The 12,333-nt window shown below is 50.5% G+C and overlaps 1 long non-coding RNA gene across 1 annotated transcript in view; it reads left to right on the plus strand.

Moving 5' to 3' along the window:
• The window catches only part of LOC142468948 (uncharacterized), a 204,255-nt gene that overhangs the window by 21,611 nt on the left and 170,311 nt on the right, over positions 1-12,333 (plus strand). Inside the window, exon 2 of the long non-coding RNA XR_012788915.1 lies at positions 4,684-4,727. This is a non-coding gene — a long non-coding RNA (uncharacterized LOC142468948). The remainder of the gene's footprint in view (positions 1-4,683; positions 4,728-12,333) is intronic.

The following is a 12,333-nucleotide window of genomic DNA, read 5'->3' on the forward strand; positions in this document are numbered from 1 at the left end:
TCCTTTTGTAATGCAATCCAATATATATGGTAATTTGTGTTATGTACCAGGATATAACTCTGATACGATTTATATATTATAATTCAATGAATGAATAAATAAATTATGTCTACTGTTATTTTTGCTTCTTCTTATGAATCTTTCCATCCAAAGGAATATTTCTAAATGTCATTATCTCCATTTATTTAATATATACCCCTTCCATATTGTTCCTTTAATCAGCAATTACACCTGTAGGAGGACATGTGCAGAGGTACACAATGGAGACTGTTTTAAGGTGAAATTAAAACAAGGCTTTATTGTGCCTGTCGCTTTAAACACAGCAAAAATATATGAAAATAAGCCAAACAAAAAACCTATCTCTGCTTTGGAGACTATCTACACATGTAGCTCAGCCCTCTCTGACTGGGTTGGTTAGCTAAGCTATTTACCAGCCCCAAAATATAAACACATATACAGATATATTACAGTTCCAAAAGAAAGTCTTATCTGTTCTCCTGAAGCTGTAGGGGAAGTCCTCTCTGCTCTCCTGGGTAAGCACCTTTGTGTGCTACAGCAATGTCTGTCCAGGTTTTGAGGTCTGGTCCCCTTGTCTTGCTATCAGCATACAGTCCAGTCCTTCTGCTTCTCAAGACAGCAGTTCCTCTGGTCAGTCTCCCCAATTGTGCGACTCAGGAATCTCTGCTCTGTCTCCTCGTTCAGCTCAGGTGTGAGCTAAGGAGTCTTACTTCCTGTCTCAAAAGGCAGGCCTTTTCTAACACCTCTAATCAGCCAGGTGCTGGTCAATTAACCAGCACCTTGCTGGATTAGAGGCAAGTTTTCTGAACAGGGTAAGTCCCCTGTTACACCACCTCTAATATAATATATTTATTAAAACAGGATTAGACCCTGGGGATCTCCCGAGAAGCGTGTTTTTTCGAGCTCCATGGACCCCTGATTCCCGAGATACCTAGCAGTGAAGTTGCTGGTGTTACAGTACTTCCTGGTTTTTCCAGGGGATTTAAATGGCCGGCCAATAGAAAGCCTCAACTTATGACATTGCAGCTTCCTGTAGAGCTGCAGGACCCGCGGGATTTGACATGCGTTTGTTTCCACGTAGGGAGATTTGAAGCCAGGAAGTGTCGTGGGAACGGGGGCGATCCCTGGACCTGAAAACAATGTGTGGTTAAGCAACAGGCCTAGTTCTGGCAAGGCTGTTTCTGTTATTTGATTAAATGCATAATAAGCATCTATATCAGGGGTGGCCGACTGCAGTCCTCAAGGGCCACCAACAGGCCAGGTTTTCAGGATATCCCTGTTGATTGATTGAGCCACCTGTGCTGAAGCATGGATATCCCCAATACCTGGCCTGCTGGTGGCCCTTGAGGACTGAGTTGGCCACCCCCTGATCTATATACAGAAAGGCAAATGTATCTCATTTCCTAAACTTGTTGGACGCATTTATTTTGTTGGTTGCTCTTCCCAGTATATAAATATGTTAATCACGTTGGCTGCCAAGTACTTTGGTAGAGAGGTTTATTTCAACTCGCACATTACAAAGCAAAGGCAGGTCATGGGCACTAAGGCTGCGGCCCCTGTGTTACCTGCAGCACGTGCGCCTGGCGGCGCGTGCACAGTTGAAAGCCGCGTTGTGCGGTCTAGGGGGAGCGATGGGGGGTGCTGCCCTGACACGGGGGAAGGGGGCGTGGCCATGACGTCAGCGCAGCACAAAGCACAGCACACTCCTATTGGGCCACACAATCTGCCCTACCATTGGCTGCGCGCGCCAACCATGTGACCGTGTCGCGACAAGTAAAGACAACATTCTGGCCTTCCCTGCCAGCGGACTGGGGTCCTGGCCCACGGCTGATTCATTCTCCCAACTGCTGCCTAACTCCTCTCGCTATTTCCCATAACCATTTTCCAAATGGCAAGCCGCTCACAGGATGTGCAAACTAAATTAATGCTCAATAATACAGATGTTTAAAATGCTTCTGTTTGCGGCTATGAAATGACATTTCAGGTAGGTTTCTAGTGTCAGAAAGAAGAAATATTCACCTGTAAAATACAGCAATTCTCAGGGCTTTTAAGTGGCTAGAGACTGATGTCTAGACCAGGGTTGTTCAGTCAAGCCCCCCCAACCGGTCAGGTTATCAGGATATCCCTGCTTCAGCACAGCTGGGCTATCCTGAAAACCTGGCCTGCTGGGGGAGGGGGAGGCGTTGAGGACTGGAGCTGAGCATCGTGGTTTAGATAATCAGGTACATTGATCCAGGTAAGGTGGATAGGGGAGCGCGGCCTGAATGACTTGTCTATCACTGAAGTAATTCTATTCCCAAATCTGTGCAGATGATTCTATAATCGAAAAGGGTTACGAGAGTCACTGCGCAGTTTGCCCAGCATCCGTATTGTTTAATGTAAATCCCCACAGCTTGCAACCATGGTTATAGCGCTCTGTTATCAATTATAGATCTGTTCCATTTCATTTGCCATTCTAATGTCAGAAATACTGTTTATTTATTTATATTTATTATTATTATAATTATTTTTATTTACTCTCCAAACCTATGTTTTAAAAATCTAGCTACTCGTTATCTACTCAAAGCTGATTACTGCTGACGTAATATTTGTCTGAAAGAAATCTCAAGGTATTTACCAGTTTATTCAGTAGTTTCTAATAATGAGTAGATATTTATGAATGTTAAGCAATCGGGTGTTCATACAGTACAGACGTATACATGTGTGTGGGTGTGTGTATGTATGTATGTAGCCCCCTATGCCTACGGGAAATTCGCGGCCGACTACGTGTGCTGCTTGTACCTGTACCCTCACAGGAGGCCTGAGCCTCCGCTTTTGGGAACCTAGCATGAGCGCTCTCTCTCTCTTAGGCCTCAGACATGGTGCCGCAGACCGTGCGGCTCAGCGAACAGGCTGCCTTAAGACAATGTTCGCGTCTATGCGCCATGCGGGCGCGGAAGCAGGAGGGGGCGCGGGTTGCACGAGAAATCATTTCAAAATGATTTCTTGGCACAACAGGCCGGTCACGTGAGCTGGTTCGCCCAGTGAGGGCGAACCAGCTCCGTGACGCCCTTTCGGCACGCCCCCATGGGCCGTTTAGTATAGCCAGGGAAAACACCCGCTTTCCCTCAGCCTCTGCGCGCCTCCGCACGGGAGAATTCACTATGTCCGAGGCCTTAGTGCAGTGCCTCCACCTGTGAGGGATCTCAGGCGTTGACAGGATGACTCCTCACATGAACCAATATAACCAGCAATAATAATATCACACCAGATATATATAACTCGTCTTTACTATACACTACATAACAGTAGAACACAACCGTACAATACACGGATGCAATAATACAACCCCTTGAGTGGTTCACCCAAAGTACTGAGGGTGCATTGGGCACCTATAACCCCGGTGTCCGCACAAGCAATCCCACCCAAGTGTGAGGAAGTGCTACCCCCCTGTGATGTGTAGGTGCACGTTGGTATCTTCCTGGTCACAGGCCCGACCAGGGAATAATGAGAGGAGGATGCTGGATCAAGTCCCACGCAGCGGGGCCTCCAACACAACGCCCCTCACACCTAATCCAGGGCGCTATCCTCAGTGAAGTCTCCAGCCGGAGGGTTCCACCTCTGTGCTGCCACGTGTAGCTCTTGTCCAAGATCGCAGTCCGCCGCGTGGACATCCGTCCACCGGTGCAGTAGTTCTGCTGCAGGTCTAATGGTAAGGGTCCCTATCTGAGGCCTTCCCTACAATACTGCACTGTATTTGTCTCAGGGCCTAACTGGGGCTTAAGGGGCAAGGTCTGGCCTAGTCCAGGAGCGTACTCGCTCTTGAGACAATACCTCTCCCTTCAGAGGCTCCGTGGTGTCTGCCCATGCTGTCTACAGGCCCGCAGAGGACATCTAGCTCCACAAAATGGACGCTTGCTCACAATTGGCCGGGGCGGCGCATGTGACCAAACCCGAGGCTTCTGGGAGTTGTAGTTCCACTCAGTGCATGCAGAGCCATTTCAAGATGGCCGCCACAACTTCTCCCGATCCACCGGAGCAATGCAGGGACAGCTCCCCCTCCTCCGGGCAGGCAAGGGGGACCCCGCTACTATATATATATCTATATCTATCTCTCTATATATATCTCTCTATATCTATCTATATCTCCTTTAGTTGAAATTCCTATCAATGGACTCATATGCAGTGTTGTTGCCAGCATTTGTTTTTATTTCCAGGAATTGCAGGGAGGGCTATTGACTGACTAGATCTCCTTCAGTAAGTAGGGTTGCCAGCTGGAAGCATGTTAAAGAAAACAAATTGAATCCGTATTTCTGAGGCATTCCGAGATTTTGGACACTTTGGCCTAGATGCGCTAAGCTCTGCTAGGCTACTTAACAGGACAATAACCTAAGTTGACGTCGAAAATTGACCGCCATGGAACCCACGCTTTCTGGGGTTCCGCACTCCCCCCTGTCGGCGCCGGGATCCAACTTCCGCCCGACTGGAGGGGCGAGCGTGATAGCCCACGGACCCGAGGGTGAGGGGGATGTGTGTGTGTGTGTTTTTTCCTCGTCGATTTCAAATATATGGAGTCCAGGAGGTGCTGGAACCAAGACTCCCTTCTGTTCACTTCAACTTGAACAAAAAGCGCTCAATTAGTGGAAATAGCTGCTTTGTTTTTACTTTCTCGTCTTTGAATTGCAGGTCACGCTGACATTGACGTGAATAGCATCTCCCCAAATGCAGAGGTATGTTATCAGCAAATTAATACTCCCCTCATTTGCACATTTTGTAACAAAACTATTCCTTGGTGAAGCGATACCCTTCAAGCATTGATTTAATTGTGTCGCTATTGGCAGGATCTTGATAAAATGTAAAGCACTCGTTTAATTGCTCGTGGTTTGAGAAAGATAGAATGGTTGAACAGTGTCACCTGAAATGTGCCTGATAACGGCTCTATACGGTAATTAAATGTATTATTTATATTTTATGCAGCAATACACTGGCTAGCTGAATCTAGTAACCTGAATATGTTACAAACCTTGACAACTGCAATTGTTTTATCTTAATGCTCCAATAGTTACACTTTAATTTTTTTTTAGTTGTAAACATTGTTAACTGGGAAGTGGAGACTTCCTTATCCATCGGACATCTTCATATCTGCATTGTTCTAGCTGGCAGAAAACGGTGACACAGTCAATTATAAGAATACCCTGTTTGTATGTCAAAAAAGAAAAAAAATGGCAATCCTAGTGCTTTACTCAAAAATATATTTTCATGTTTTTGCTACCTTTTTAAAACTACTACTGGCCTTGCTCTTTGGTACACTTCTTTCTTAATGTTATATTCCATTCCTCCAGATATTATCTTATTATACTATATTAGTGAAAGCACTGTATGTTTGCCTGCCTGCCTGGATGTCCGGTGTCCCTAGGGGAAATCTCATTGGTCCCTTGGCCCGCCCGCCCCCGCACACCTCTCATTGGCCTGAGGCGGAGTGACGGGCCAAAGGACACACAGGGACACACACACACACAGGGACACACACACACACACACACACACAGGGACACACACACACACAGGGACACACACACACACAGGGACACACACACACGGACACACACACACACGGACACACACACACACACACACACACACACACACACACACACACACACACACACACACACACACACACAGTGACAGACACACACACACACACGGACACAGGGACACAGGGACACACACAGTGACAGACACACACACAATGACAGACACACACTGTTACATACATTAGCGGGGCTCACAGTTAGCAGCACCCACGCGCACCTCCTCCTCTCCCCGTGTCTCCCGCGCTTTCACCCCGACCCCCCCCCCCTCCCCCGGCGCCGCTACAGTCAGCGGGACACACACACTATTATTAGCCCTTCAGCGCCCCCCCCCCACCCAGTGTCAGCGGCCATGCGAGACCCCCCCTCTATATCTCCCACCTCTCCCCCCCCACACATATACATGCCCCCCCCTCCCCGGCGCTACAACTCACCCCTCCCCGGCGGGGGAACAGCCAGTGGCCAGGCAGGCTGCCTCGCGGCGCCGAGTGCCCAAGATGGTGGCGCCCGGGACACAGCAGGGGAGCGGCCACAACACGCTGCCTCCCGCCTCAGATCCACGTGGGACCTGCCGGATGGGTGAGTGAGCGGCCTTCACCTCCCCTCCACCCCCCCTTCACCCCCCCTCCACCCCCCCTTCACCTCCCCTCCCCTCCACCCCCCCTCCCCTCCAGTGTCAGTGTCTCCCCGATACCCCCCCCCCCCCCGGCGCCGCTACAGTCAGCGGGGGAGCGAGCGAGCGCCCGGGACACAGCGGGAGAGCGGCCACAACACGCTGCCTCCCGCCTCAGATCCACGTGGGACCTGCCGGACGGGTGAGTGAGCGGCCTTCACCTCCCCTCACCCACCCCTCACCCCCCATCACCTCCCCTCACCCCCTTTCACCTCCCCTCACTCCACTTCTCCCTTCCACCCCCTTCACCTCCCCATTTACCTACCCCCCCTCCACCCCCCCTTCACCTCCCCTCCACCCCCCCCTTCACCACCTCCCCTCCACCCCCCCATTCACCTCCCCTCCACCCCCCCTTCACCTCCCTTCCACCCCCCCTTCACCTCCCTTCTACCCCCTCCCTTCCACTCCCCCCCCTTCACCTCCCCTCCACCCCCCCTTCACCTCCCCTCCACCCCCCCTTCACCTCCCCTCCACCCCCCCTTCCCACCGCCTCCCCTCCACCCCCCCTTCCCACCGCCTCCCCCCCCCTTCCCACCGCCTCCCCCCCTTCCCACCGCCTCCCCCCCCCTTCCCACCGCCTCCCCCCCTTCCCACCGCCTCCCCCCTCCCTTCCCACCGCCTCCCCTCCACCTTCCCACCGCCTCCCCCCCCTTCCCACCGCCCTTCCCACCGCCCCCCCCCCTTCCCACCGCCTCCCCCCTCTTCCCACCGCCTCCCCCCGCCTCCCCCCTTCCCCCCCTTCCCACCGCCTCCCCCCCTTCCCACAGCCTCCCAGCCCCCCTTCCCACCGCCTCCCCCCACCCCTTCCCACCGCCTCCCCCCCCCTTCCCACCGCCTCCCCCCCTTCCCACCGCCTCCCCCCCTTCCCACCGCCTCCCCCCCCTTCACACCGCCTCCCCCCCTTCCCACCGCCTCCCACCCCCCCTTCCCACCGCCTCCCCCCCCCCTTCCCACCGCCTCCCCCCCCCCTTCCCACCGCCTCCCTCCCACCACCTCCCCCCCCCTTCCCACCGCCTCCCACCCCCCTTCCCACCTCCTCCCACCCCCCGCCATCCCACCGCCTCCCACCCCCCGCCACCCCCCGCCTTCCCACCTCCTCCCACCCCCCGCCCTCCCACCCCCCGCCTTCCCTCCGCCTCCCCCTTCCCACCACCTCCCCCCCCTTTCCACCACCTCCCCCCCTTCCCACCACCTCCCCCCCTTCCCACCACCTCCACCCTCCCCCCCTTCCCACCACCTCCCCCCCTTCCCACCACCTCCCCCCGCCTCCCCCTTCCAACCACCTTCCCCCTCCTTCCCCTTCCCACCACCTTCCCCCTCCTCCCCCTTCCCACCACATCCCCCCTTCTCTCCCTTTCCACCACCTTCCCCCTCCTCCTCCTTCCCACCACTTCCCCCCTTCCCACCACCTCCCCCCTTCTCCCCCTTCCCACCACCTCCCCCCTTCTCCCCCTTTCCACCACCTCCCCCCTCCTCCCCCTTCCCACCACTTCTCCCCTCCCCCCCCCCGCTCCCCTTCCCCCCCGCTCCCCTTCCCCCCCCCGCTCCCCTTCCCCCCCCCGCTCCCCTTCCCCCCCCCTCCGCTCCCCTTCAACCCCCCTCCGCTCCCCTTTCCACCCCCCCCTCCGCTCCCCTTTCCACCCCCCCCTCCGCTTCCCCCCCCTCCACCTCTTTTTCCCCTTTCCCCTCCCACCCCCTCCCACACTTCCACCCCCTCCTCTAACCCTTCCCCCCCCTCCTCTAACCCTTCCCCCCCTCCTCTAACCCTTCCCCCCCTCCTCTAACCCTTCCCCCCCCTCCTCTAACCCTTCCCCCCCCTCCTCTAACCCTTCCCCCCCCTCCTCTAACCCTTCCCCCCTCCTCCACCCCTTGCCCCCCTCCTCCACCCCTTGCCCCCCTCCTCCACCCCTTGCCCCCCTCCTCCCCTTCTGCCTTTCACCCGCCCTTACTCCGGCCGCCTCTGCCTTTCACCCACCCCCTCACAGCCGCTGCACGCACTCAACAGACACCCGCCACACTCGATACATACCTGCCGCCACACACACCTCCTGCCTCCCGCCCCTACGCACCGACATCACTGACCCACCGCCTCACACCCTAGCAGGACCCCCCACTCACAGACAGCACTCACAACCCACGCGCCAGCCGCCGCCTCACACCCTTGCAGGACCCCCACTCACAGACAGCACTCACAACCCACGCGCCACCCGCCGCCTCACACCCTAGCAGGACCCCCACTCACAGACAGCACTCACAACCCACGCACCACACGCCGCCTCACACCCTAGCAGGACCCCCACTCGCACAGCACTCACAACCCACGCGCCACCCGTCGCCTCACACCCTAGCAGGACACACGACTCAGATTTTTACATCACTTATGGCACCAAAATATACATTGTACTGTGGTGTGGTTACAATAAACCATTTTTATACAACATCGTATTACATTTTCTTCCATCTTTCTTTTCAATATTATTATCCAACCTTTACAACAAACAGTCACCTATTGTTCCACGATTTATAAATAATACTACCTATTACGCATTTACATCCCGGGCAACGCCGGGTCTCTCAGCTAGTTTATTTATAAAATGTTTTACCAGGAAGTGATACACTGAGAGTTACCTCTCGTTTTCAAGTATGTCCTGGGCACAGAGTTATGATGACAGATACATGGTTACAAATACATAGTTACATTAAGTGAACAGGGTTATACATTATATATAAAGACATTGCACGAACAGTTAAAGATAAAATATGTTATAGGCGTGTGTAACAGTTACAGAGCAGATTAAAATGTGAGACAGCGACAGCTCTAGTTTTTAAACTGGTGGCGGCTCTGAGAGTCCCCGGTAGACTGTTCCAGACGTGAAGTGCACGGTAAGGCAGCGGCCAGGGTGGAGCAGAGCGAGCGTGCGCGCTCATGCGCAACGTGATCGAAACCAGGAATTAACATTGTGCTTGTGCGTGCGCGGGGCATGTGCCCGTGAGCTTTCTGCTTGCCAAGACAAGCAAATTTGATTATTTTCATGCTTGCCCTGGACCTGTGTGCGGTTCAGCCAATGAGAGTGAACCGCTCACGTGATGTCATGGGCACGCCCTCCTACGCACGCAACTAGCAGGCCACAAATCGCCTGACCAACATGAGCGCCTGACGTCACGGAGCTCGAGCACCAGCGAGCTCACATTCCCCCTGGATCAGCCTAAGAGAAGGAGGAGCGGACGGATTCCTTGTTGAACCGTGGGACCGTGAACAGTTGTTTGGAGTCCGGTGATAAGTGCTGCGTGTGGAACAAGGGCCATATTAACTAAGGGGTGCTATGCCATAAGATATATTCCAGCCCCGGAAGAGGCATTCTGGCCCATTCACTTAAATGGGCCAGAACATGTATTATAGAGCGTATAAACAATGAATAAATATAGCCGTGAGCCTTGAAAAATATAGTTCCAAGGATAGAGTAGAAAGACATGTGGAGATTACTATATAAACTTCACAAGTCAAACTAGAAGCAACATCAATAACTCCTTCACTTATTTTTATTTTTTTTTAAAGTCCATCATTAGGATTTTTAAGGAAAAATAATGGGTCATGCTTCAGGAACAAAGCTCCATCATAGAACAACCTTAGCTTTAAATGTGTTTTCGAGGAGAAAATAAATGAATAGTATAAAGTATGTTGTTTTATCCTGTTTGCTTTTGGATGCAGCGTGGTACTTAATAATAGGAGAGTCGTTTAGTAGTTAAAGTACTATCCTCCGGATGGAGACCATGTTGGCTCTACTGTATGTGACTGGGGCAATATATTTTATTCTCTAGTGTTCTACAGTATGTATCAAACATTGGATTATAAATTTTGTTGGGGCACAAGTTCATGGGGCTTACAATAAAAAAAAAGTATTGACAAATCGCTACATAAAATAATGGTTAGATTGTTATTGAAATGTGTTCTAGCACCTGAGGATGTAAGGTAAGTTGCACTCATTTACGCAGACATTGCTATGACCGATAACCAAGGCGTCCAATTTTACAGGCCAATGGTCACTTGTACATTTTCGGCATTTCATTACCATTTTTTAAATCTTAAGAGTGAAATTGGAGGATTATTCCATTTGTTCAATATTTTTGCCATTATCAGCACTAGTTTCATGTAGAGGTGATTATTCAACACAGGGAATTATTGTAAGCTTCTTTACAAATAGAAATACAAGGTTTTGGATTCAAGTATGTATGTATGTATATATGTATGTATGTATGTATGTATGTATGTATGTATGTACGTTTATATGTATGTATGTATGTATATCTTTTTTGGCATAGCGCCATGCATGTACATAGCTTTGCAGCAATTATACACGCGATAGAATGACATGATGGGAATAACCGCTTCAGACATTTCAGTAAACATTAGGAAAAGGAGTCCCTGCCCTGAAGAGCTTACAATCGAAGTTGCGTAAAGGAGTTGGAAGGTTTTCACACTGCCGATTAATATTTTTTTTGGTGGATGTTTGGCTAAATCCAAGTTTGGGAAAATCCAGATTTTTTTTTATATTGGAAGGCTTTGTCCGGAACTTACTTGACGTTTGCTGTGAATATCGTTACCACGAGGTAATGGGAGTGTTTTATATAGAGGGGAAAAAAGAGAGAAGACCATTGGAAGATTCCACAACAGCGTATGGCAATATATGAACAACGAGAAATCATAAATGATCTTTGTCTACAACAGGAGTGGCCGGCTCTAGTCCTCAAGGGCCACCAATAGGTCAAGTTTTCAGGATATCCCTGCTTCAGCACAGTTGGCTCAATCAATGGCTCAGTCATCAACTGAGCCACTGATTAAGCCAGCTGTGCTGAAGAAGGGATTTCCTTAAGAGCTGTTGGTGGCCCTTGAGGACTGGAGTTGGCCACCACTAGTCGATGAGAATGAAAACAGAAGATACAATGAGACAAGAGCCCACACACATTGCAATAGGGACTATAGGGGGGTGCTGACTGGCATACAAAAGTTGCAACAATAAACCCCGCAGCTGCTGGCAGAAGCAGCTGTAACAGCTACATCTAGAACCACAATAGTTCCAGAGATGTTGAGCAGAGTGAATGTCTTGTTGCTTCCACTGCACTTGCTCTGCTAACACACACACATCCTCCAGACACCTGATATTTGTTCTGTTCTGACCACTAGTGATGCTGCTGTCACAGACATATTGGTGCCTGCTTACAGGAGATGGGTACCACACTTGCAGTAATGGAAGGTTAGGGTATGGAGTGGAAGGGAATTTAAGCTTTGGATGGAACTCTAGTTTAATAGTATAATGATAAGAATCCGTTGTATATATTTGTCTTGATCTTAAATACGTAATATCCACTTTTAGGTATGACCTACGTAACACATAGTTGAATCCCAGAATTAACTAGAATGACTGTTGATAGGCTTTTTAAGAGGGAACATCTCTTTTGCAGATCATTAGCACAAACGGCCGTTATAGTTCACACAATCCCTGTTAGGGCTGAAAACGGCACTTAGCACTGCGTTGGTGAACCTTGAAGATGGCAGTTAGCACTTAACGATCCATTAACTAAAATTAACACCTTGTTAAGTCAATAACGGAATTTTGCTGATCTGGGCCTGAGTGTTTAAGAAATGATTGAACAATTACATGGTGGATAAAAACTGTGTGTTTCCGTGGCATTAATTAGGAACTAGAAATTAAAATGTGGAAACAATAATAATTTACTAATGAAAGAATGCTCTCAAACATATAACAGGAACACACATTTAAATGCATTGAACGTTCAGTTTGAAGAAGTCTTTAATAGCTAAACTTGGACAATGAGCCAGAACTGTAAATGTAGCATTTGCATACGTGGGATTTAAAACGAGATTATTTCGTTTATGCACTGAATCCTCTCTGATTGCACTTTCCTGAAAACAAATGCAATAACTAGTGAGCCGCCAACCGTTCTTACAGCTGAGAGGTGACACTTGGTCCCAAATCAGTTGTTCTGTTTTTAAAGTTTTAATTTTTTTATTTTCTTCCCAGTGTTTGTCCTTGTGAATTAGATTCATATT

This window comes from Ascaphus truei, chromosome 18, assembly GCF_040206685.1.
Source record: "Ascaphus truei isolate aAscTru1 chromosome 18, aAscTru1.hap1, whole genome shotgun sequence".
NCBI lineage: Eukaryota > Metazoa > Chordata > Amphibia > Anura > Ascaphidae > Ascaphus > Ascaphus truei.